The 22,508-nt window shown below is 48.9% G+C and overlaps 1 protein-coding gene across 21 annotated transcripts in view; it reads right to left on the reverse strand.

The window, feature by feature from the left end:
• APBB2 (amyloid beta precursor protein binding family B member 2) overlaps window positions 1–22,508 on the reverse strand; it is a 357,050-nt gene that overhangs the window by 15,844 nt on the left and 318,698 nt on the right. Inside the window, exon 1 of one of the 21 annotated variants that reach the window (XM_061164652.1) lies at window positions 18,865–18,994. The exons of 19 other annotated variants lie outside the window; for them this stretch is intronic. The gene's annotated coding sequence lies outside the window, so the exon portion shown is untranslated. Of the gene's footprint in view, window positions 1–6,207; window positions 6,551–18,864; window positions 18,995–22,508 lie in introns of those variants that run through there. One more of the 21 variants, XM_061164651.1, reaches the window with a different exon arrangement.

Raw genomic sequence — 22,508 nt, forward strand, 5'->3', positions numbered from 1 at the left:
GTTCCTTTCCGGCTCTGATAATCTATGATGTAAGCACCCAAGACCCACCCTGCTCTGTGAATGCTGGCTGGCCCACGAGTGTAGTAAGGCCACCATCAGGGAGGGCCAAGCCGGCCCCGATCGATGAGCGATGGATCCCTCCCATCACGCTTCAGCTCTGGGCCCTCTGCTCTTCCAGATGCAACCCCTTAGGAGTAATTTTTTAAAATTATTATCATTAATCTTCATCTTCTTCTGGCTCAGGAGAAAGTGAGCAAGGCCTAAGGCGACCATCTGATCCACATTTTCCCAAAGGGGCGGCTCAGCAGCGCAGGCTCTGTTTGGGGGCATTCTGAGACTTTTTTTTTTTAAACAGCTTTGTCTTTTCCTGTTCCCCCCTAGGTACCAGGCTAATAGATCAGGGAGGCGGAAATCTGTTGGTAATTTAACCTCCCAAGAGAAAACAAGTTCCCTCGTCTCTTCCCTGTGGAGGGGTCAGGAGATTTGCATGTCTCCCTAAAAGTCACCCTAAAAGAGCAAAAAGCCCCAAGAATGAGGATTTGTAAGAACTCACTTTCAGGCCTGGAGCACAGACAAGTCGGACAACTTCCTTCTTGTGAGTGAAATATATGGCTGAGCTAATCTCATCATTGTTCAGAATGAAATCCAAATACCTATTAACTGGTTGTTGTAAAATCTTGCCTTTTCAGCACCTGATTTCTGAAAACGGCTGCAGCTATAGACAACATAACGACCCTCCCAAGACATTCCTGTCCCAACTCCCAGAGTCTGTGAATAGGTGACCTTACAAAGAGGACTCTGCACGTGGGACGGAGGGAAGGATGCTGAGTTGGGGCTGTGACCCTGGATTACCTGGGTGGGCCTGACACGCTTCCAAGGGAAAGAGGAGGCACTTGCCTCACAGAGGGAATTATCAATAAAAGAACAGGCACAAGGGCTACAAGCCAAGGCAGGCAGGCAGCCTCTGAAGACTGGGAAAGTGGGGAGGCTTCTCTAGAGGGAAGACAGCCCTGCTGACACCATGATTTTTCACCTCTAAGACCAGATTTCTGATCTCCAGAACTATTAAGAGAATAAACCTGTGTGACTTTAAGCCACGAAGTTTGTGGTAATTTATTATGGCAGCAATATAGAACTAATACACTTGCCAGTAGGCTTTACATTCTAACCAGACTGTGATACAGTATAAGAACTTACATTTAAAAGTAACACTCAATTCACTTCCACAAACACCTCTGAGCCACTATGACACAGCAGAGATGCAAACACAGACAGACAAGGCGCTGGCCTCGGCAGCCGGCTGCTCAGTGAGAGATGCTCAGTGAGATCCCGGCTGCATCTCTAAGCACAAGGAGCTCCCCAGGGTGAGCGGGCAGCGATGGTTCAAGGAACACTCAGAGGAGCGTGAGCAAAGGCACACGGGTGAGCAAGCCCACGGAGGGTCTGGAAGACCTCCCAGTCCGAGGCAGGACCCCGGCACTGTGGTGAGGGTCCACGGCTGCAGGGACGTTGGACCATGTCCTGGCAGGAATCTGGCTCTTACCCTGAGCCATCAAATCTGTCATACGGCACGTGACCCCACCTGACGTGTGTTTTAAAACGTTCCTTCTGGTAGAACAGAGTGGGTCACAGGAAGGTGGAGGAGACAGGTGGGTAAGGGGATTGGAAGGATCCTGCAGGACTGCCGGGTGTGGGAGCTGAGAGGCAGAGTCCGGAACAGCCCTGGAGTCCCTGCTGGGACAGCTGAGCGCCCTCGTACTGGGGATGGGAGAGGGAAGGATCTGGTGAAGGAGGCTGGTGAGCTCCAGGTTGGACAGGATGCGTGAGGGGTTTGGGGGCCCACCGATCAGGTGGACGCTCAGTCCCTGAGCTGAGGCCAGGTCTGGAGCTGGGCGGGTGGAGTGGTGGGTGTGGGCGGCTGAAGACGGAGAAGGAGGTGAAAGGGAAGGGAGTAAGAAAACACAAAACAAGGCCTGGGCCCTGGGAGGAAAGGCATTTGAAGGCCTGTCTGAGGCCAAGGGCCCAATGAAAGGATGAAAAAAGGAGTGCTGGGAAGGAGGAAAGCCCAGGACAGGCTGGCTCCAAGGACACAAAGGAAGGGGTTTCAGAAGAAGCCCCCAGGACCACAGAGGCTGAGCACCAGGCCACTCAGTCTCAGCACCACGGACGTCTGTGGTGACCTCGGCCTCTCGGGCCATCCCCTGGAGAATGGTGTTTGGGTCCCAGCTTCAGCGTGAAGCAGCTGGGAGTGCATTGCCTTTCCTTCTCCTTTCTTAAACTTCTCACCCTGGAGCTTCTCAAACACACATTAAAGCAGAGAGGACAGTCAATGATGTACACCCAGTTTCACGCTGACTCAGACATGGCCTGACTCAGCCCTTCAGACGTTTTTTCTGATCAGTGCTATGATCCTAAAAGTCCTTATACCTGTATGTAATAGCACCTTAACATTTTCTAGAGCTTCTGCTGTATCCTGAGGGGACAAGATATTGCTTTAATTGCCAAGCTGCACAGCTACAGGATTCCTGATCAATCAGCCCAGCACCACGGATGGGGGTTTGGGAGGGAAGCGCTCCGGGAGCTGGGGGTTGTTGGGCCCTGACCCTGTGAGCGTGCGGTCAGCCGGCTGTAGCACACTGCAGGAGCTTCCTCCCTGCGGCCTGCAGTGTCTCTCGTCCCCGACTTTGCCTCTCAGAGCCCCCCCGCAGCACTCCGGCTGCAGCTACCAGGGGGTCACAGCCCCGAGAGTGTTGCGTCTCAGAGCTGAGATAGGCTCGGATGGGCTTCCATGTCCCTCTGCTCCCTGCCCCACAGGGGGCTCATGCCTCCGCCAGGGCCTTGGCGTGGTCACCCACAAAACCGCACATCTGGCTCAGATGACCCCCGAGGCCCAGTCAGCACAGGCCGTCTTTTCTAACACATCCTGAGATGCCCGTCCATCTGAGACACTGGGTGTGACGCTGAGCAGCAAGCGCCGCTTCTGTCCTTTGCTGCAGCTCTCTCCTGGAGTGAGGAAATGTCTGCGAGAGAGGTGCTGGTCCCCTCTGGAGTTTCGCCTCGCCTATTTCCCGTAGTCAGGGGATCATTGCATTTCCTCCATCAACCAGGAAGTGGAAGGGTCACAGCTGTGTCTCCTCCTTAGAGTGTAACAGAAGGGAACACCAGGAATCAGCTGCTTTCACCGTTAGTTGGAAACTCGTGTGTTTCCAGCTCTTTTTGTTCCTCTTCTTTTGCCCCCCAGTAATGACTCCCCCAGCGGACCAGCGGTGAGTTCCGTCAGGGAAAAATGTCAGTGCTAAGACATCTTACACAACAGCCTCAAACTTCTTCATGGCAAAGGGAAAGGACAAAAGAGCGCTTTTATTGTCCTCAGCTGAGCAGCATTTTAACCGCCCTGCAGGGGCTTAATCCATCTGTGTAGAATGAATGAATCAATGATTCTTTATTCAAATGGGTTCTATTAAAAAGCTGCCAAGACAGAACTGCTCACCCTTTCCCTAAATCCCTCCCCTCGCAACTCTTACATAAATGAAAACTGGCTTATGCCTTACCCCTCGTCTAAAGGAACCTAAGAGGCTTTTACAGACTTCTTAGTGGTTGGTTACTCAGGCTAAGGTTTCTTCCCTCCTACAGCAACGCAGACAGGGGGTACTCAGAATGTATCAGTGGTATAAAACCTCACTTACTTAACAGATCAGGAGGCGCTCCACTTCTGGGACACTCCCACAAACCAACACAGATTTTCTCTTAATGATGAATGAAAACTTGCCTCCCCACAACATGTGCCTATGGGCCTGGGCTCTGCTTTCCGGACGGCCCTCGTCCCCCACGAGACAGCCCGGACGTGTCTGGCAGCAGCTCTCTCCTTTCCGTTCTGTTAGATTCCCTGCCGGTCTCTCGCTAAATCTTTCCTGTTAGCCCTCCTGACGAAGTCTCCACAATTTGGTTGCTCAGGTCAAATACACGTTATGTCTGACACACTTTGGCACATGGAAGACACAGATTAATACTTGTTGTTATTATAAATGAGGAAAAAGAAGTAAAAAGAAAAAAAAAGTCCACTTTGAAATACAGTCTCCTACAGTCTCCTTATCCACAAAGGACATTTTAAATAAATCTTTGCAGGGGTACGAATATAATAACACTTGATGAAATGTTCCTAAGACCCTCTGTTCCCAGCTTATCTTTCTGTAGAGGCGATAAGCGAACAGAGTTGTTATCCCTGCAGAGGACAGGTCCCACCTGCAAACAAGGACAAGAGAGCAGCAAGGAGATTTGGTCCAAACATCCCATCTCCAGCCCTTTAGGACAAGGGGCTTTCTCTCTTCATCTCACCTGCAAAGGGCCTAAAAGGAGGAGTCCTGCTTTCAAGGCTGCCTGCTCTTCTGTGCCTGACGGCTCTTATTTTCTTATTGCACTTTGAAACTATTGTTTTGGGGGCTTGGGGAAAGGAAGAGAGGGAAAGGGGATGAGAAATGCCTTCCTCCTAAATGGCTAATTAATCCAGAAGGTTACACATACATACTGGCTACACACATGTACGAGCCACTTTGCTTTTTCTTATTTCACCCAGTGGCACACACGCCATATGCAGGCATTACTAATTTCACAAAGCTCAGGCTCCGATTTGGTAAACTCAACTTTCTTTGCAAGCTTAAGTTTGTAAACTCTGGAAGGGTCATTCTAGCAGCTCATCACCTGCGTAAACACACATTCTCCACAGGGAATCCTTTCATGAGCCACACAGGCTGCGCACACAGCAAATCTGAAAAGCGATCGCCTGCAAATAAATACTACAGCTGGTGTGGGCAAACCAGAGTTTGTAGCCCTCTCTAGAACGGCCTTTGCTGTTAATATTCAGAGCAACTGGTTCCCAGAGAGGAGCCCTGAATAAACTCGGAGGGTAGGACCTACCAAACACGTGAACACATTCTCACCATTGGCTCCCCACAAGACTTGGTGGGGACTTTAGACCAGGGAGCTGGTGTCCAAACCCACGGCCCTCATCCTCCAGAAACTCCCACCACCTCCAGGGGCCAGGGCCGTCTCAGAAGGAGTGAGAAAGTCAATCCAGCTCCCCCAGTCTCCTAAGCATGCCCTCCGGGAGACGGATGGTGGAAATGTCACCAGCCAGCCTGTGCAGTTGCTCTCCCCTCGGGCTGTTGAGCGATGACCGCAGCTCATCCTCAAGGAGGAAGCGGCCACGGGTGGAGCCCAGCCTCTCCCCGCCTCCTCCCGAGGGGGCACCTGGGACGGGCTCCAGCTGGGGTCTCTTCACCTTGCCGAGCAGCACTGACCATCATTCTTTCAACAGGAAAAATCCCCAAAGGTTCTCCTTGCAGCAAAAATGGAGCTTTTATGAAGTTACAGAGTTAAGAGTTGGACACAACCGAGCAGCTTCCCTTTCACGCATTGGAGAAGGCAACGGCGACCCTCTCCAGTGTTCTTGCCTGGAGAATCCCAGGGACGGGGGAGCCTGGTGGGCTGCAGTCCATGGGGTCGCACAGAGTCGGACGCGACTGAAGCGACTTAGCAGCTGCAGCAGCAGCAGAGCTGAGGAATCATGGGGCTTAAAAGCCCCCAGTCGGCCAGTGGTCAGGCTGACATTCAGAGTACCGAGAATACACTCATCTGAGGTACAGATACCTTTCATGGGAGGTGCAGCCTTTCCATCGTTATGTTCTGCTAGATGTGAGAAGAGAGGAGAAGAATTCCATATATTTTAGCTAATAATCCAGACTGAAATTGAGTCAGTCTTTCTGGCTGTTGTCCTAGAGTCAAACCTTACCAACAAAGCTCTATAGAGAAGTCCTAGCAAGCCAGTCCTAGTATTAGATCTCCACAAAGCACGAAAAGCCTCCCTACACAACCCGGTGCCTAGCCGGATATTTCTATCATGTCTTCTCCCCTGCATGCTGGCTAGATTCTGCTCAGCCAGCAGTGAGAGGGACCCAGTCACGGCTCTGCCCATCACCTTCCCCAGACAGGGTCAAGCAGCAGAGGCTCGTGGACCCAGAGGCACTTCCACACTGTTTTGAACGCAGGACACATAACAATGATGATGAGAAAAAGTTAACACAAAAGTTCCCCCTTGCAAAGACAGCGATGGCTGTGATGAAGGCGACAGGGGCATGAGGAAAGCAAATGAGCTTCGCTAGACACTGGAGACAGCACGAAGAGGGGGAGAAGTGAAAATCGGCCGGTTACCTCTCTCTGAATCCGGGCAGGCATGAGGGAACAGAGCAGAAACAACACGTTAGCGTTCACACGTATCCGGTAAATAACACAGTCCCGTTAACATTGGCTCCAAGCGCTGGCATTCCACCTTATTTCCCAGCTTGGCTGTAATTAATAGCCTTTCGGTGCTTATTTTAGCTGAACTCCCTCACACAGAAGCGTGTATTTTGAGCCACTTCACGATGGAGCCAAAAGATGCCAGCTGAGCTGACAGAGGCTCGTATCAACTGAGGGAGGTAATCAAGCCCGAAATATCACAGTGAAACACGGGAGACCGTTTGCAGGGAACAGCAGCAGAGTGCTCATCTTCTTCCAGCTCCACCTGCTCCCGATAAAAAGCACACGGGAACGATGGCGTGGCAACAGCCTGACCCGCTCCACTAGCACTTCCGACACGTGATTAGTGGAGCTACAGCGTCACAATCCAGGGGTTTTCCCAGGACTGCACCCAGAGAGGGCGACCAAGCAGGAGAGCCGAAGGCAGAGCAGCAGGCCAAGGGCAGAGGCGGGACGCGGCCCGGCCAGGAAACAAGCTCAAGGGTGAGAAGACAGGTTTGTGCCAGGGGAGAGAGGGAACGGAACGTGGAGAGCGGCCGGCGGCAACCTGGGGTTTGGGGCTGAGCGCTTTGAGTTCCACCCCTGGAGGGGCTCTGAGCCTCCACGGGGACCCTGATGAAGCCACGTAACCTCCCGACCCAGAGTGCTCACCACCTGTCTGGTCTGGGCACAGCCAGCGTGAAGGGGCCCGAGGGCAGAGCCCCACGCCGGCCACAGGCAGGTTCACACTTGACCAAGCTGAAGAGGCTGGATAACAGAGAGGAGGACAGCCAGACGCCTGCCTCCGCAGGGGCCCTGTGGCCAGGGTCACGGAGCGGCCAGCAGGACCCTGAGGAGATGGGAGCTGAAATCAGAAGGTGAGAGACAGCAGGGTACGGTCCCTGGGCAGAAAGGCGGGGCTGTCCACTTGATTCTGAACAGAGACTGTGGCATCTTATTCAACAGGGTGGAAGCAAAAAAGCCAAGTCACAGATACACAGTCTTACAGGAAAAGCCACAAAAAGAGTTTGAGTGTGAATTTCAATATATACATGGCCAAATATCCGGAACAGCTTAACATCCAAGCCATCACCTCTGATCTGGAGACGGGATTACAGAGGAATATATTTAATATAGTCATTTGAATATTATGCAATAAGAACATATAACTTTTGTAACACAAATCTGTAAGCATCTGCCTCAGCACTTGAGAAAAGCATTGTGGGACGCACACTCTAAGTCTCAGGTAGCCATACTGCGGTACGTGGGATGACCAGTCACGCTCCAGTCAGGAGCAACCACCAGACGACCATCTGCTGAGGGCTGGCCCTGTGCTGCCCTGGCAGCGACCTGCCGAGGTAACCACCACGTTCTCCCTGATAGAAAGGGGAACAAGCTGAGAGAGGTCGAGGGGCGTGCCCAAGGTCACACAGCAGGACTGGGGAGGTCAGCATCTGACTGTGGGCCTGCAGGACTCAGTTCTGGTCTTCTGAGAATGCAGCTAAGACACGGACCCCACGCTTCTTCACAGTCCTGCAGAACCGCCTCACGGTCTGTCTCCCGAATGAACCACAGTTTACTATGCACAAGTGTTCAAAGCGGGGCAAATGGTTTTGCAACTGGGGTTTTAGGTAAACAGAGGAGCAAGCCCCCCCGCCCCCCGCCACCTTGTGGCCTGTGAACTTCTGCAGCGAGAGAAGGCAGCTGAAAATTCCCAAGAGAAGCCCTTTAGCTAAGTCAGTGGTCAGAGCTGTGTTCAAATCCTGCTGGGGACTTACCCTCTCTTTTTCCTGGGCTTCCTCTCTGTGACCCTCGGGACCTGCTTCCTAGTCAGTGAAAAAGGGACAAGGACCCCTGGCTCAGGGTAATCCCGAGAACCCAGTTCAGTGAGATGCTGTGTGCAAAGAACACCTGCTATGTCACAAGTGGAACCGACTGTATCGCCACGGTTATCGTCACCAGATCATCTGATGGTGTCATGTCCCAGCTGCGTGGGGCTGGGCAGCGACTGAGACAAAACATGTTCCATGGCAGGGAGGTCACGTGGGGGTAAATCTGTGGTCTCTCCTCGGATCTGCTGGGCACCACCTACCACAGCAAGAGGTTATCTCCTCTGCCCCTCTGCACTGCCCCCTATCAAAGCCAATGTCTGCAGGCAACTTAGCTCATCAGCAAAGGATCCAAAGGTCTGGCTTCTAGTCCCGGTTTGAGCAAACACTGGACAAGTCACTTAATCTGAATCCTGGGTTTTTCATCTAAGACAGACAAGGACAATGGAGAGCGAAGAGGCTAAGGCCTTCACCTGAGGGCAAACAGTGAATAAGTACCAGGGACAGGAAAATGTGAACTCTCCTGATATTCAGATTTTTAGGATTCAAGTGCTTTGACTCTTACTACAAAGATGCACGGGCAGCATTTCCTTGACAAACTTTTGATTTACACCAGGTGCTTCTGGTTCTTGATAAAAAGTTTATGCCTAGTATACGGATTATGCTTAAGTAACCTTAAGTCTAGACACCCGAGGATGCAATCTGTTTCTTTTGGGTATATTATTGGTGCCTTGGCTATTTGAAATCAGAATTATTACTAGTGGTTCACTTAATGAGATACATCTATATGTACCTACTATGTTTTTCCCTTGAAGGCAGGACTCAGAAAAATGACACTGTGAGCTTCTAACAAGGTCTGTTTATTTGAGGTTAATAGACACTGCTTGACCTAAGGGTTGAAGAGAGAACCAGCTGTAACTGGGGACCCTTCACAGTGATCTTTGAAATGTCATGCAAAAAATGCAGAAGAGTCCGGATGGCAGCTGCTTCACCAGCTCCACACCGTGCAATGTGCTGGGGAAGAAACATCAGCCCAAAGTCGGCCTTCTGTGTGAGACGTGCCATTCTGAGAGCGGGAAAGGCTAAATTTAGAGTCAGGCGTAAGCTCACTCCCCCTTCTCACAGTACAAGATGCCAGTGGGAAGAATTCAACCCCAGGATCAGTTCCACACCAGCCACACAGGCGAATGCTGCCTAATCAAGGCTCTCGGTGACGGTTTCTTGGGAAAATGAACAGAGTAGGTGATTGGCAAGGTTTTCATTAAAAAAAGCCTGAAATAGCAGAACTACTTGGCATGTGTAACTGGGCATCCCAATGAATAGAAAATTCCTAAAAGAAAAAAAACAAAACAAATAGCATGCCAGAATCACAATGCCTACTCTGGCTTTTGGAAGAAGACGATCTCCCCAGCATGGCCACCTACTTCTTATGCAGCGCACACTGTCCGTGCTTCACAAGCCGAGCACGTAAAGCAAAGGCTTGCCAGGGTGCTTCTCGGTCCGTGTCTGCAGAACTCACTGGTTCGTGTCACTTTCTGATGCTCGTCTTTCGTCACTGAGAGTCTTCTGAGCCATTTGAGCGCCAGCACAGACCAGCACTAGCCACACGGCCATGAAGTAAAGACACAAAACTTCGTGTCATGAAAACTCTCGTGCCAACTCCTGAAGCTAACAGTTTCCCTTTTCCTCCAGCTCCAGACTTCTTGTCCCTGATATTTATTCACTACTCGCCCTCAGTCAAGGCCCCGAGCTTCTTGGTTCTTCAGTTTTCTCTTCTGTGAAACGGGAGCAATACTGGTAACTCACCTCCTAAGGTATTCGTGCTGGAGGGACGGTGCGTGTTAATCAGCGTCAGACTCACGGTGGGACGGCCCGCAGTGTGGGCCTGACGTGTACACCGCCGGGTGTGGTTACCAGTTGAGGGGGAGGAGGGGAGGAAGGTCTGCCAAGAGGAAGGTTCCTAACCTGTTTTGGATCATGAAACCTTTGAACTCTGATGAAAACATTCCAGAAAGAAATGTCCACAGGCCCCCACTTTGACACAGCATCTCAGGGGGTGGGGAAGAAAGTTCAATAACCCCAGAAACTCATTCATAGACCCCTGTACAATCCACATGCTGCAGGTGAATGATCTCTGAACTGAATTCTGAATTTATGCAAATTCACCATCTGGTGTCTTCGAAGTTTCAGGCAATCCAGCTCAGGGAAAGCCTCTCCTTCCCAAGACCAAACGGCAACAGGAATACCTCTGACAAGTGTACCTTCCTCTGCAAAACGAGCTCCCTTCCCAGCACCATGCAGCCTGTTAACTGCTGACTGGCAGACACAGGGGCTAACGCTCCAACTGGAATAAGTGTGAAGCTGAGGATCTAAAGTGATTTAAGAGTATTGAAATTCAAGGCACATTTTTCTAAACAAAGGACTTTCTCATGCCACTAGAGAGAAGACACAATAGTTACCAGTCAGCTTACTAATGAGGCAAAAAAGGATATTTGAGAGCAACCAGGAAATGAGAAATTTTCTAAAGTCCATCTTTGAAGGGAGCAAGAATTAATGAGCATCTGCTTGCATCTGTGCTGTATTACAATTAAAAAAACAAAACAAAACACAACCACCTTGCTTCTCTGAATATCTGAGCAAAAAGAGAACACACATATTTATGCTTAGTTGTCAAGTGAGAGATAATTCATGCCATGTTCAAGATATAAAGTTTAGGGCATAATCAAAGGATAAAACTAATGTAAAATATACGTGAATTGTAAAGCCATGGGCTGGCTTCCTTCCTGAAAGCAGAGATGGTAAACAAAAGCAAAACAGTTGATTTTGTTTTTTGAAACCCAGAAAGCCCCTGTCAAAGTTCAAGAACAAGGGACTCTCTGGGGGAAGATGACAGCTCCCTACACCAGGCAAGTGGTTTTCATGCAAAAAGCACCATGAGGGCACCTACCACCGGCTGGTACAGACCAGGCTCTGAGCTAAAACCACGAGGGACCTCCCTGGCAGTCCAGTGGTCAGGACTCCACACTTTCACTTCAGGGTTCCATCACTGGTCAGAGAATCGGGATACCGCACAGCCGCAAGGCGTGGCCAACACACACACACAAAAGCCCAGAAATGAACCACGGTGAGCCTGTGGGTGAATTCCTTTCAGTTCCACGCACCCAGCCTCATCGAGAGCCTCTGGCGGGGAAGGTACATTCTTAAACCTGTTTCTAAACTTTCCAGAGGTTTTAGTAAGAGTGTCAGTCGCTCAGTCATGTCCAACTCTTTGTAACCCCGTGGACCGTAGCCTGCCAGGCTCCTCTGTCCATGGGATTTCTCAGGCAAGAATACTGGAGTGGGTTGCCATTTCCTTCTCCAGGGGAATCTTCCCAACTCAGGGACCAAACCTGGGTCTCCTGCATTGCAGGCAGATTCTTTACCGTCTGAACTACCAAGGATAGGCTTTAGTTCAGTTCAGTTCAGTCGCTCAGTCGTGTCCGACTCTTTGCGACCCCATGAACTACAGCAAGCCAGGCTTCCCTGTCCATCACCAATGCCCAGAGTCCACCCAAGCCCATGTCCATCGAGTCAGTGATGCCATCCAACCATCTCATCCTCTGTCGTCCCTTCTCCTCCTGCCCTCAATCTTTCCCAGCATCAAGGTCTTTTCCAATGAGTCAGTTCTTTGCATCAGGTGGCCAAAGTATTAGGGCTATACTTATATAGACAATCCCAATTCCTTTGTGCAGACAGAGGGAACACTAGTATGTCTGTCTGTCTGCTCAGTTATGCCTGACTCTTTGAGACCCCATGGACTGTAAGCAGGCGGGCTCCTCTGTTGGAACACTAGTATAGATAACACAAAAAGCCGAGACATTCTACCGTCATTTGAATTTTGGAAACTTACTGTAGATACAAGTATCCCTGATGCTCTGTAAACTCAATAATACCTACATAAAAATAGACACCGACACTAGGGTGATTGATTGCTAAAAGCAAATAACACTAGTGGTTCCCACATTATTCAACCTGCCACCCAGCCAGGCTCTGTTTTCCGTGCACATCATCACCAGGCCATACAATAACCCTTCATGGGAGCCTCACGACTCTCATTTTATAAGAGACTCTGAGGTTCAAAACCCACACAGCGAAAAAAGTGGTGGATCCACAAATGGAGGACAGGTTGACCTGGCCAGTCTCATCTTCGCTCTGTGTTTGGGGTTGAGGGGGGGGGTGCCTGGCACTTGAGCCTGCCTCCCTCCCAATGAATGGGCCCTCCCCAGGATCCCACCCCTTGATGAAGAAAGACAGCCTCAGTTCTCTGATCCTGTCTCCAATGCTGTTGGAGCTTTGGTTCCGCCTCAACTGGACCTGATAACAAGAATTAAGTACTGTGCTTGGTCTAAATAACTTTCCAGGGCAAAGGCTGAGAGTTTCCTTCTTTACACACCAGACACTTATCCTGTTGCTCCCCTGCTCTGCCCCAGCCCCCAGCCCACCCCGTCTGTCTCTCTGACCTCACTTCCTGCCTCTTCCGTAGCTGCTGGGCTCTGGCTCACCCTGTCCACAAACACACCTGCTTTTGGAGCCTTTGTGCTCACTGTTCCTGCTGCCTGGACACTCAGTCCCCTAGATCTCCCACCAAGGACTTCTTATCGTCATCACCTGGAGAAGACCCCTCCAGACCACCCAGTCACCGCCGACTCTCAAAGCATCTAAAACTACCCTGCTTATTTGTTTACTGTCTGTCCTTCCTTCCCCCCGACAAAAAGGTAAAATCTGTGTTCACGGGGAACCTTTCTGCCTTGCTCACTCACCACCTGGCTAAGTGTTCACTCATCACTGCCTGGCACATAACAAGTAATCAAATATTTCTGAATCAATAAGTAGTGTAAACAAAGGTCTTTCCCCCTTATCCCTGATCACGTTGATAAGGGAATAATGCTGTGAATAATAGGGACTTGGCTGGATTTTTCTCCTGCTATTGTTTATTACAGTTGGCGCTTTAAAAATGACTTTAGTTCACATTCAGTTCTCACGTCATCTGAAACAATGTTAATAAAACATATATTTTATCTGAATGGGCAGGAGGCGAGTTCTGAGAAGACTATTAATCTCTTGTGACTGAATATGAAAGCAAAGCAAATCTATACCCTGATCATCTCCACAGAAAGTGTTTCCAGAGCCCCTAACTAGATTCCTTCTTCGGAACATTTGTCTAAATGAAACACGGCTCCTCTGCTCCTAAGGAAATCAATATACAAATTTCTCTTGTACGTTGATTTCTATCAAGATTTACTGACTCCCCAGATAACTGTCTTCATATTTGTATTCTTTGAGAAATAAACTTTTGTTTATCATTTACAGAAAAGACCCCAGACAAGGCATTTCCATGCATGCTGAGGCAGAAGAAGGATGCAGAGCTGGACTACACACACACACACACACACAGCAGGAGTTAACTTCTTGATACAATTTGAAAGAAGACACACCTTTCCTATTTGGTAAGGTTACTTTTTATACACAGCTAGCATATTTTTTCTTTTCCCTCAAATATGGTAAGTCTTTAAAAAAAACAAAATCACAATCCCATCATGGTGGCATCTTATTTTTACTGTGAGTTTACCTTCCTTTTATTGTCCATATGTCTTTATACTTGACAAATAGAATTAACATGTCTTCATCCAGAAGAAGCTCAAGTGTGGGCTGGGGGATGTGTGAATGATGGTCTGTCACAGAGGTACTCCTACCAGCCAGACCTCTTCAGGAACGCTCTCTGAAGACTGGTTTTCAGAATACCATAAAGCTGTCCAAAGGTGACCAAGCCTTCTTGCTTCCAAAGGACAAGGTTTCTATTTTAGTCATCACTGTGGTTTCCACTCAGGTCATTTAAGTCAGGGGTCGCAACTGATGGCTTGAGGATCACAGTCCATCCGTTCCCTGCCTGCTCTTACGAACAGCGTCACTGACCACAACTGCACTCCTTCACTTCTATTGTCAACGGCTGCTTCGGAGCCACCAGGATAGAGCTGAGGGGCTGCAACAGAAACCACAGACCCCCTGAAGATTTAATACCTTTCACAGAACAAGTCAGGGACCCCACTTTAGATGTCAGCCTGATTCAGGGGTGCAACATACAACATGAGCAAACAGTGAGACTAGGACCAGTTCAGTAACTTTGCAGAGCCTAGTGCAAAATGAAAACGCGAAGCTCTGCCTGCATGAAAAATATTATGAATTTCAAGGTGGTAACAGCAGAGCAGTAAACCAAGTGTGTGTTAAACCTGTGCAACTGGCTGAGACGCTGGAATAATCCTTGTTGCAGGCGATAAACTCCAGGGCCAGCTGGAAACTATTCCACCCTGAAGCAGGAGTAAGAGCTCTTTCAATTTGTAGTTTTAGAGCCAGAATGCCTTTTGCTCAACTAAAATCTTACATGGATGCCCAGAATGAGAACCAGAATCAACATGGGTCTCTGCTCCAGCCACTTTATTTTGAAAGAATCACTAGCAGGCTATGACTCTGCTTAGAATGTTTTCTCATTTTTGGGGGTGGGGGTGGGGTGGGGTAGATAAACAAAACACACTAGACTCCTTGGAAACAGCATTTTCATGTAACCTGGCAAACAGATGCATGCTTTCCCATGACAGAATCAGGTCAAATCAGCCCCAACTGTCAACTGTGTTCTTCGCAGAGGCTTTTCCTCTATCATAATTATTTCAACTGTCATAATTTATTCATCTCCAGACATGCTTACATGTTCTAGGGTAACCAGTCCAGGCTTCTAGAGCAGAAGGGGTGGCAGTCTCTACCACTTCTGCCCCTTTTCGTCTGCCTAAAATTCTGACTGCAGAAGGAGTAATTTCTGCATCAAAATTTTGCAAACCCAAACCAAAGTTGGCTTCAAAATCAAAGTTAACTGACAAAGACATTGTAAGATTTCATGTTCACAAATCTGTAGCTAGAAAGAGGGGCCAAAAAAAAAAAAAAAATCCCATCAAAGACTAAGTATTTCATTTCTCTACTTTTCAGATACAAGGAAATGGCTTTCTAGCTCTCGGAAATGCAGTGAATTTCTTGTGCTATTAAAGAATTTTACTCTTGCTGAGTTTAAACAGATACAGAGCTAGGCTTATTTACAACTGAGTATCTGTTGTCGGAAAGTCAGAGGATATTGGATATGAAACTAACAACTTCAAATGTAATTATCAACAGTATCTTATCAATCTGGAAGCCCAGGCAGAGTAATTCCATATGGATTAAAGCTTAAACCTGCCTTCTTTCTTACTTGGATCCTTTATTTTTATGACAGAGCAAAGAAAATGCTCCAAGATCTGATAGGCCACGGAAGGGTGAAATGTCCTGGACAAAAATGGCCAAATGCACTGTCCTCCTATAGGCAGCGCTGCTCATCCACACTGGAGAGACAGATGAAATAAGTCAAGGTCTTGGAATAATAGAAACTGAAAATGAGTTGCTCATTGCTTAATTGTCTTTATACAGTTATTATTTTCCAACAGGGAAAAAACCCCCCAAAACAATGAATCTAAAAATCCAGCTGGGTCCTAGACGACTCTTCTTCCTGCACCTTCCACTGCCAACCGTGCCGGTCCCATTCCCACAACCCGCTCCTCTCCATCCCCCTGCTACGAGCTGCTGTTTCCTGGACCAGGACTTGCTAACTGAACCTTCAACTTCCATTCCCCGTAACAGCATTCACTGGCATCTGTCTTTATGAAATAAGATAGATAATGGCACTCTCCTAGATACCACCTTTCAGAGATTTCTCATGGAATTAAAAAGAAAATTCAGGGACTTCCCTGGTGGCCCAGTGACTAAAACTCTGCACTCCCAATGTATGGGGGCCCAGGTTCCATTCCTGGTCTGGAAACTAGATCCCACACGCCACAAATAGCAGTGTGTGTGCCACAACGAAAAGATCTCACATACCACAGCTAAGACCTGGCACAGCCAAAATAAATTAAAAGACATATTTTAAAAAAAGAAAAGAAAATGGAAACCTTCAACTATAACCCAAAAGCCCTGTGTGACCCTGTCCCCCTGCCCCCAACCATCTCTCTCATCCAGCATGTATCGCTGGCCTTCCCACTCCAGCCTCCAGCCACACTGGACGCTCTCGTATCCGTGAACATGCTGAGCACCCCCTGTTCTTCCTCCAGCTCCCCCCACACACCTGGCTTCTTCCCAGCTTTCGGCTGAGCTCAAAGGTCACCTGCGAGGATGGGCTGCCCCCTGGGCCCCCTTCCCCATCGAGATACTCTCTCTGTTGCACTGTGCTGTTGACTTCACAGCACTTATCATAATCTGTGTCATCTTGCTTCCTGAATTGTTTTTCCAGCTTATCTCCTGCCTGTTGGAACCCTGTCTTTCTCATTCCTTCATGTACCTCACGAGACACCTGGCACACAGATGTTCCACGTCTGCTGAAGGGCAAATTAATCTATAGATCTTATACAAATCTATCAAGTACATGTGATGATCACAGTTAAATCTTAAAAAACAATTCAATTATTTATGGAGAGCATCCTATCCTAGGCACTATGTTAAGGACAGAGAAATTCAAAGGGCTAAGACTTTCTAAAAAATATTTGTGTTTAAAACAGGCACTTGAACAAGTTACATTACTATTTAGTATGTTTTCACATGATTCTAGGGATTTGTGAAAAAGCCTGAAAAGACAGACAAAAGAAAGTACATATTATCAGGACACTCTCCCAAATCCACAAAAAGTAGAGCAAGCTTGACAGGTGTTTTCCAACCACGCTCTAGGTCTCTAAACCCAGGAGCCACCTCGACACCTGGGAGACTGGGGCCAGATAAAAAGCTTTGCTCAGTCAGTGGTATAGAAAGAAATTCATTTCCCCGAGGAGCTGTTCAAGATGAAAGCTGCTGAGGTGCGGCTAGGAGACTGCATGAACAATAGTTTTTGAAACAGCCTGGAATTACCACATCTTAAACAACGCCACTGTTCAAACTCTTTGAGAACTCAGCTCTGGCCCACCTTGCAGTCCCAGGCTCCTCTGAAAGGTATCCATGATCATGGCGAACAGGTTCAAGACAGATTCCAGTGCACGACGACCCACTGTATGACTAATACCTTCACTCCTGGGACAGAGGTGACTTAGGTCCCACCTGTTTGTATCTACATCCTGGGCTCAGCTAACCTCCAGGGCAGCAGCCAGCAGCAACATCTTGGTTCACATCAGGGTCAATCCATCCACAATGCTCCCAGGGATGCTCCAAATTGGAAGCCCGAAATGGGCTCTATGCTGGCACAGTACGAGCTCCAAAAAAGCAAGGAGGTACCTGATGCATTTACCATTTCACCATTAGTGCCAAAGCCAAGCACACAGCAACTGTTTAATAAATACTTGTTAAATAAACTGTCCCCGTTGTTCAAAAGCCAGGGCTTGCTAGAATGACAGAAAAACTCATACATGAACCAGCAGCTGTCAGAAAGATGGGGTTCCTGACCAAATCAGCCCAAAGCCCACGTCTTCACTCTGAGCCAAGTCCAATAGCATCTTCTACGACGACAGTGGCTGATCCCTTGTAGAAAGTCTTTCCCCTGTTAAGCTTGCTACACACATCTCACTTTGGAAAACACAGCCATTGATAACTTAGAAAAATTACAGATGAAATTTATAAATAGAGATTTAGGGCTGTTCCCCTCACAATGCACTGTGTGTCTAACTTCTTGAGAAAGGCCTCAGGACACATTTGTCCTGAAAGGCTTCACAAGGCAAATAACAACTCGAAGGCAGTCGCAAAGACTGGGAACTTTAAGGTGAAAACTTACAAACTGCTTTTGTGTCCAAGTAAGGCTGGAGGAGGAGCTGACTGCTCCATGACCTGAGAAAACCAGAAGGACAACAACATGAGGAAGGCAGGCGGAACCCACCATTCAGGACGCCAGTCAAAGCTAGGCTGCAGCTGCGGTTATAAAAAGAAAGAAAAGACTAATGGGGTTGCCTTCTCACCGGCCTTCTCTCATCCAAAGCAGTAATGAAGATTCACAGCTAACACATTAATTGGGGAATCGATAGGCATGCCTGGATCCGATACTGGTACAGGGAAATAGATAACAGGAAAGACGCAGATTCCCTGAGAATACAATTAAGTGTTGTGTGCAATATTTAAATCACATTTTTCTTCAACAAACAAAAATCTACTTCTTTTTGGTGCCAAAACAAGCCCGTGATAAGTTGGCTGTTTTTCCACATTTTGGGAATTTGAGACATTTTCCCACATGCAAGTCCAACAATATTGTAAGTCACACAACTAAAATTATTTCAAACTGCACAGTCTTTCTACACCCAAAGATACTGCTTTCCATTAAAAAATCGGATCACCGAGATCCTGCAGTATTCTTCACTCCTAATACAAACAAGAGGACATAAACGTGGATTCAGGGGTCAGGCGAGATGAATGCACTCATTTATTCAGTCATAACACAACAGAAATCCCCAAAGCAGACCATCTCAACAGCTCGTCCCTGTCAGCTCCCTGCCACGCGCGTAAACTGCATCAAAAGACTCCTCCACCTCCCCCTCGTTTCATACCATTCTCATCCTGGCCTCCAGCGAGGCAGAGAGACCCCTCCCCAGCCCTCCCGGCCGCCCTCGACCTCGCTAAGCACTGCCTCTAGGGATGGGAGCACGCAGCCTTTGTCCCGCGGGTCGGGTCTCCGCGAGGTCGGCGCCCACCCCGCCGGTTACCTGCAGACAAAGGCACGCCGCCCCGCGCTCACACCCCTCACCTCGGGCTCCGGGGCGGCCCTGGGACTGGGCGCGGATGCCGCCCCCCGTGCAGGGGGCGAGACCAGGCTGTGGGCACTGGCCACCCCGGGGCGGTCCTCGCAGCAGCAGCAGCAGAGCGGGCCCTTCTGTCTCAAGTTGAAGCGAGTGCCGTCCGCGCCTCCCGGCGCCCGGCCCGCCCGCCGCCGCCGCCGCCGCCGCCCATTGGCTGCCCGGCAGGCACGTGGCCGCCGGCCCCGCCCACCCGCACCCCGCGGGCAGGTGCCTCCTGGCAGGTGCTCTCAGCCTCTGACGTCAGTCCCCCATCCCAACACAGCCCCATTCGACGCTGGGTGTTCCTCTTCTGGGACTTCCAGGACCTGGAAAATGCCTCCGAACCCCAACTCTTTGGAAAGTTGACATCCCGGGGCCTGGGTTTCTGATTTTTTCACAGATCTGCCTCATAGATGCCAGGGAGCGGGGCCATACTGAACCCACAGTCAAAAAGCCTCTACAATACCGCAGCTAATCAGAAACAAACTGCAGTTTGATCCATCAGGCGGCAAGTTTTGAACTGAGCGTAAAAGGTTTTTGTTTTTTAAAAACAGATCTCCTGCCAATTTACAAGAAGCACTAACAGTGGTTAGTGCTTCCCCATCTTCCTCATCCCGTGTTACCTCTCTTAAGGCACCTTTTGTTCCCGCCTCCCTTAAGATGCCTTTTGTTCACTGCTGATTAAAAGCCAAGATGACACTGGTACCCCAATGCTGCTGCTGCTGCTAAGCCGCTTCAGTCGTGTCCGACTCTGTTCGACCCAATAGATGGCAGCCCGCCAGGCTCCTCTGTCCCTGGGATCCTCCAGGCAGGAATACTGGAGTGGGTTGCCATTTCCTTCTCCAATGCATGCATGCATACAAAGTCGCTTCAGTTGTGTCCGACTCTATGTGACCCCATGGACAGCAGCCCACCAGGCTCCTCTGTCCACGGAATTCTCCAGGCAAGAGTACTGGAGTGGGCTGCCATTTCCTTCTCCATGGTACTCCAATACTGTCATCTTTAACTGAGAGCTCCCCTCCCCCTACACATATGGAAGCAGAAAAGTGTCCCCTTGGCTAGATAACAGTATTTTAAATAAGAGTGCTTGCCAGCTGCTGGCCAAAATACTAGTTTTGAAAGGAAAATCCAAGGTCTTTTACTGAGTGTGTTCTATATTTCCTCTCTCTGTTTCTGGGCAAGAATAAGTTATCTGATTGAGCAGTTACAAAATGAAACAGGCAGGGAACATCAGCCATGGTTTCTGCCAAATTCAAAGTTCAATACACTCCTTTTGTAGGGAACAGAAAATACAAAATAAACATGGAAAATCAAGGGAGTATATAACTGAAAGGGCTCGTCTGGGTTTAGTAAAACACACCACAGATATACTAGAAACTCTATAATGTTCCTGTTTTAAAAGAGGATTAAACACCTCACTCATTCAGCATTTATGAATTCCTAAGTGTCACGCTTTGGGCTGCCAATCTTATATTAGGCTTTTCTGCTTAGCAGTTGTCTCCCAAGGGGAGCATGATTTAATTCATGGTGTATTCAATCTATGACCAGTAATACCTCAGTTACAAAGAAGAACTGTTTACAATGAACTTCCGGCAAACACAACTGTTTGGAACACGGCCCATTTTAGAAGTTGAGGAGGGGGATTTAGTCTTGGGGTTCAGCAGTCAGAACAGGTCCCACCAAGTCTAGAAACATGAACCGACTTCACAGGACTACACCTGTTATCCTGTCAGAGGACGCCCTTCCTGCCGTCCACGCAATTCTGGTCGGTGTGGTTATCTGCTCTGCCTGCTGCCGAACGGAAGCCACAAATCAGACAGGACTGCCAGGCGCGCACGGTGACGGCACAGGGCCACAGCCAAGGGTCTGCGTGCTTAACAAGCCCTCCATCTCTCCCTCCTGCTACCGTCTCAACCCCTCCTCCTCCCTCCTCCTTCACGGCCACCCCTTGGCGCCAGCCGCTGACTCCTCCTGCTGGGATGGTCACAATAGTCTTGAGTCTCCCTGTTTTCACTCTGGACCCAACTGGCCATTCTCACAGCAGCCAGACACATGACCCTTTAAATAGACAAGTCACAGATCTGAGCACCCATGCTCCTGCTTTCAAACTTTACAGTGGCTTTCCATCAATTGGAAATAAAGTCCATAATCACTTTCAGGGTCTCTCGGGCTACTTGGAATCTGGTTCCTACTTCCTCTCTAGTCAGTGCTGCAACCGCATTCCTTCCTCCTCCTATCTGCTCTGGCCTCTTCTCCTTCCAGTTTCCGGAACATGCTCAGCTACTTCCCACTTCAGGGTTTTTGCACCAGCCACCCCTTCCTCTTGAAATGCTCTTTGCTGCACTACTCACCTGGCTATGTGAGAGTTGGACTATAAAGAAAGCTGAGCACCAAAGAATTGATGCTTTTGAACTGTGGTGTTGGAGAAGACTCTTGAGAGTCCCTTGGACTGCGAGGAGATCCAACCAGTCCATCCTAAAGGAGATCAGTCCTGGGTGTTCTTTGGAAGGACTGATGCTGAAGCTGAAACTCCAATACTTTGGCCACCTGATGCAAAGAACCAACTTATTGGAAAACACCCTGATGATGCTGGGAAGGATTGAAAGTGGGAGGAGAAAGGGACGACAGAGGATGAGATGGTTGGATGGCATCACTGACTCAATGGACATGAGTCTGAGCAAGCTCTGGGAGTTGTGATAGACAGGGAAGCCTGGCATGCTGCAGTCCATGGGGTCGCAAAGAGTCCGATGCGACTGAGTGACTGAACTGAATGTCATACCTGATATGAGTGTTTTTGTTCCCCCAGGGGTCTTGGATCAGACGAGATAGTCTAACAGCGTGGCTTAGGGTCAGGGCTTTGGGTCATTGAGCATTAGTTCCACCTCTGGCTTAGTCACATGTATGGTCAACCACACCCACGTGATGGGGCTCCCCATAAAAATTCTGGACACCAAGGCTTGGATGAACTCCCCCAGCTGGCAATGCTCCATGGACACTGTCACACATCAACTCTGGGAAAGCTATGCTGTCCATGACTCCACAGGGAGAGAGCACGGAAGCGCCACGTGTGGGTCTCTTCTGGACTCGTCCTATGTGCCTCTTTTCGTGGCTGAGTTTAATTGTATCCTTTAGCTGTGAGTGAGTTCTGTGAATCATTATAGCAGACTACCAAACCTAAGAGTAGATTTGTGGACTGTTTTCCATTATATTTTCAGAGGCAAGCACATTTCCTGACACAAAGTGCTTAATACATTTACTAATGATAGAACTTAATAATTAATCTTTTTATGGGTACTTTTAAAACAAGGACACAATCAGCATGTGATGCCTTTATGATTTAAGGAATAAATTGTATTACTACTTAAATATCCATGTAACTCCTGCTTCTGAGTTGAGGTCCAGATCCAAAGTCGCCTCTCCCCTGAAGCCTTTGCCCACTCTCCAGGGCTTGCCCTTCTTGCTTCTGTGTTTTCTGGCCCATAGCTCTGCTTTCAGGGCTGTCAGTGGTAGGACATCTCTTTGTTGTGAAGAACCTATGCTGGATCAACTCTGAGCCCCTAGCATTGGGCATGGTGCTTAAACAGAACAGATATACAGAAGGTGTTTGCAAAAT

This window comes from Dama dama, chromosome 17, assembly GCF_033118175.1.
Source record: "Dama dama isolate Ldn47 chromosome 17, ASM3311817v1, whole genome shotgun sequence".
Taxonomy (NCBI): Eukaryota; Metazoa; Chordata; class Mammalia; order Artiodactyla; family Cervidae; genus Dama; species Dama dama.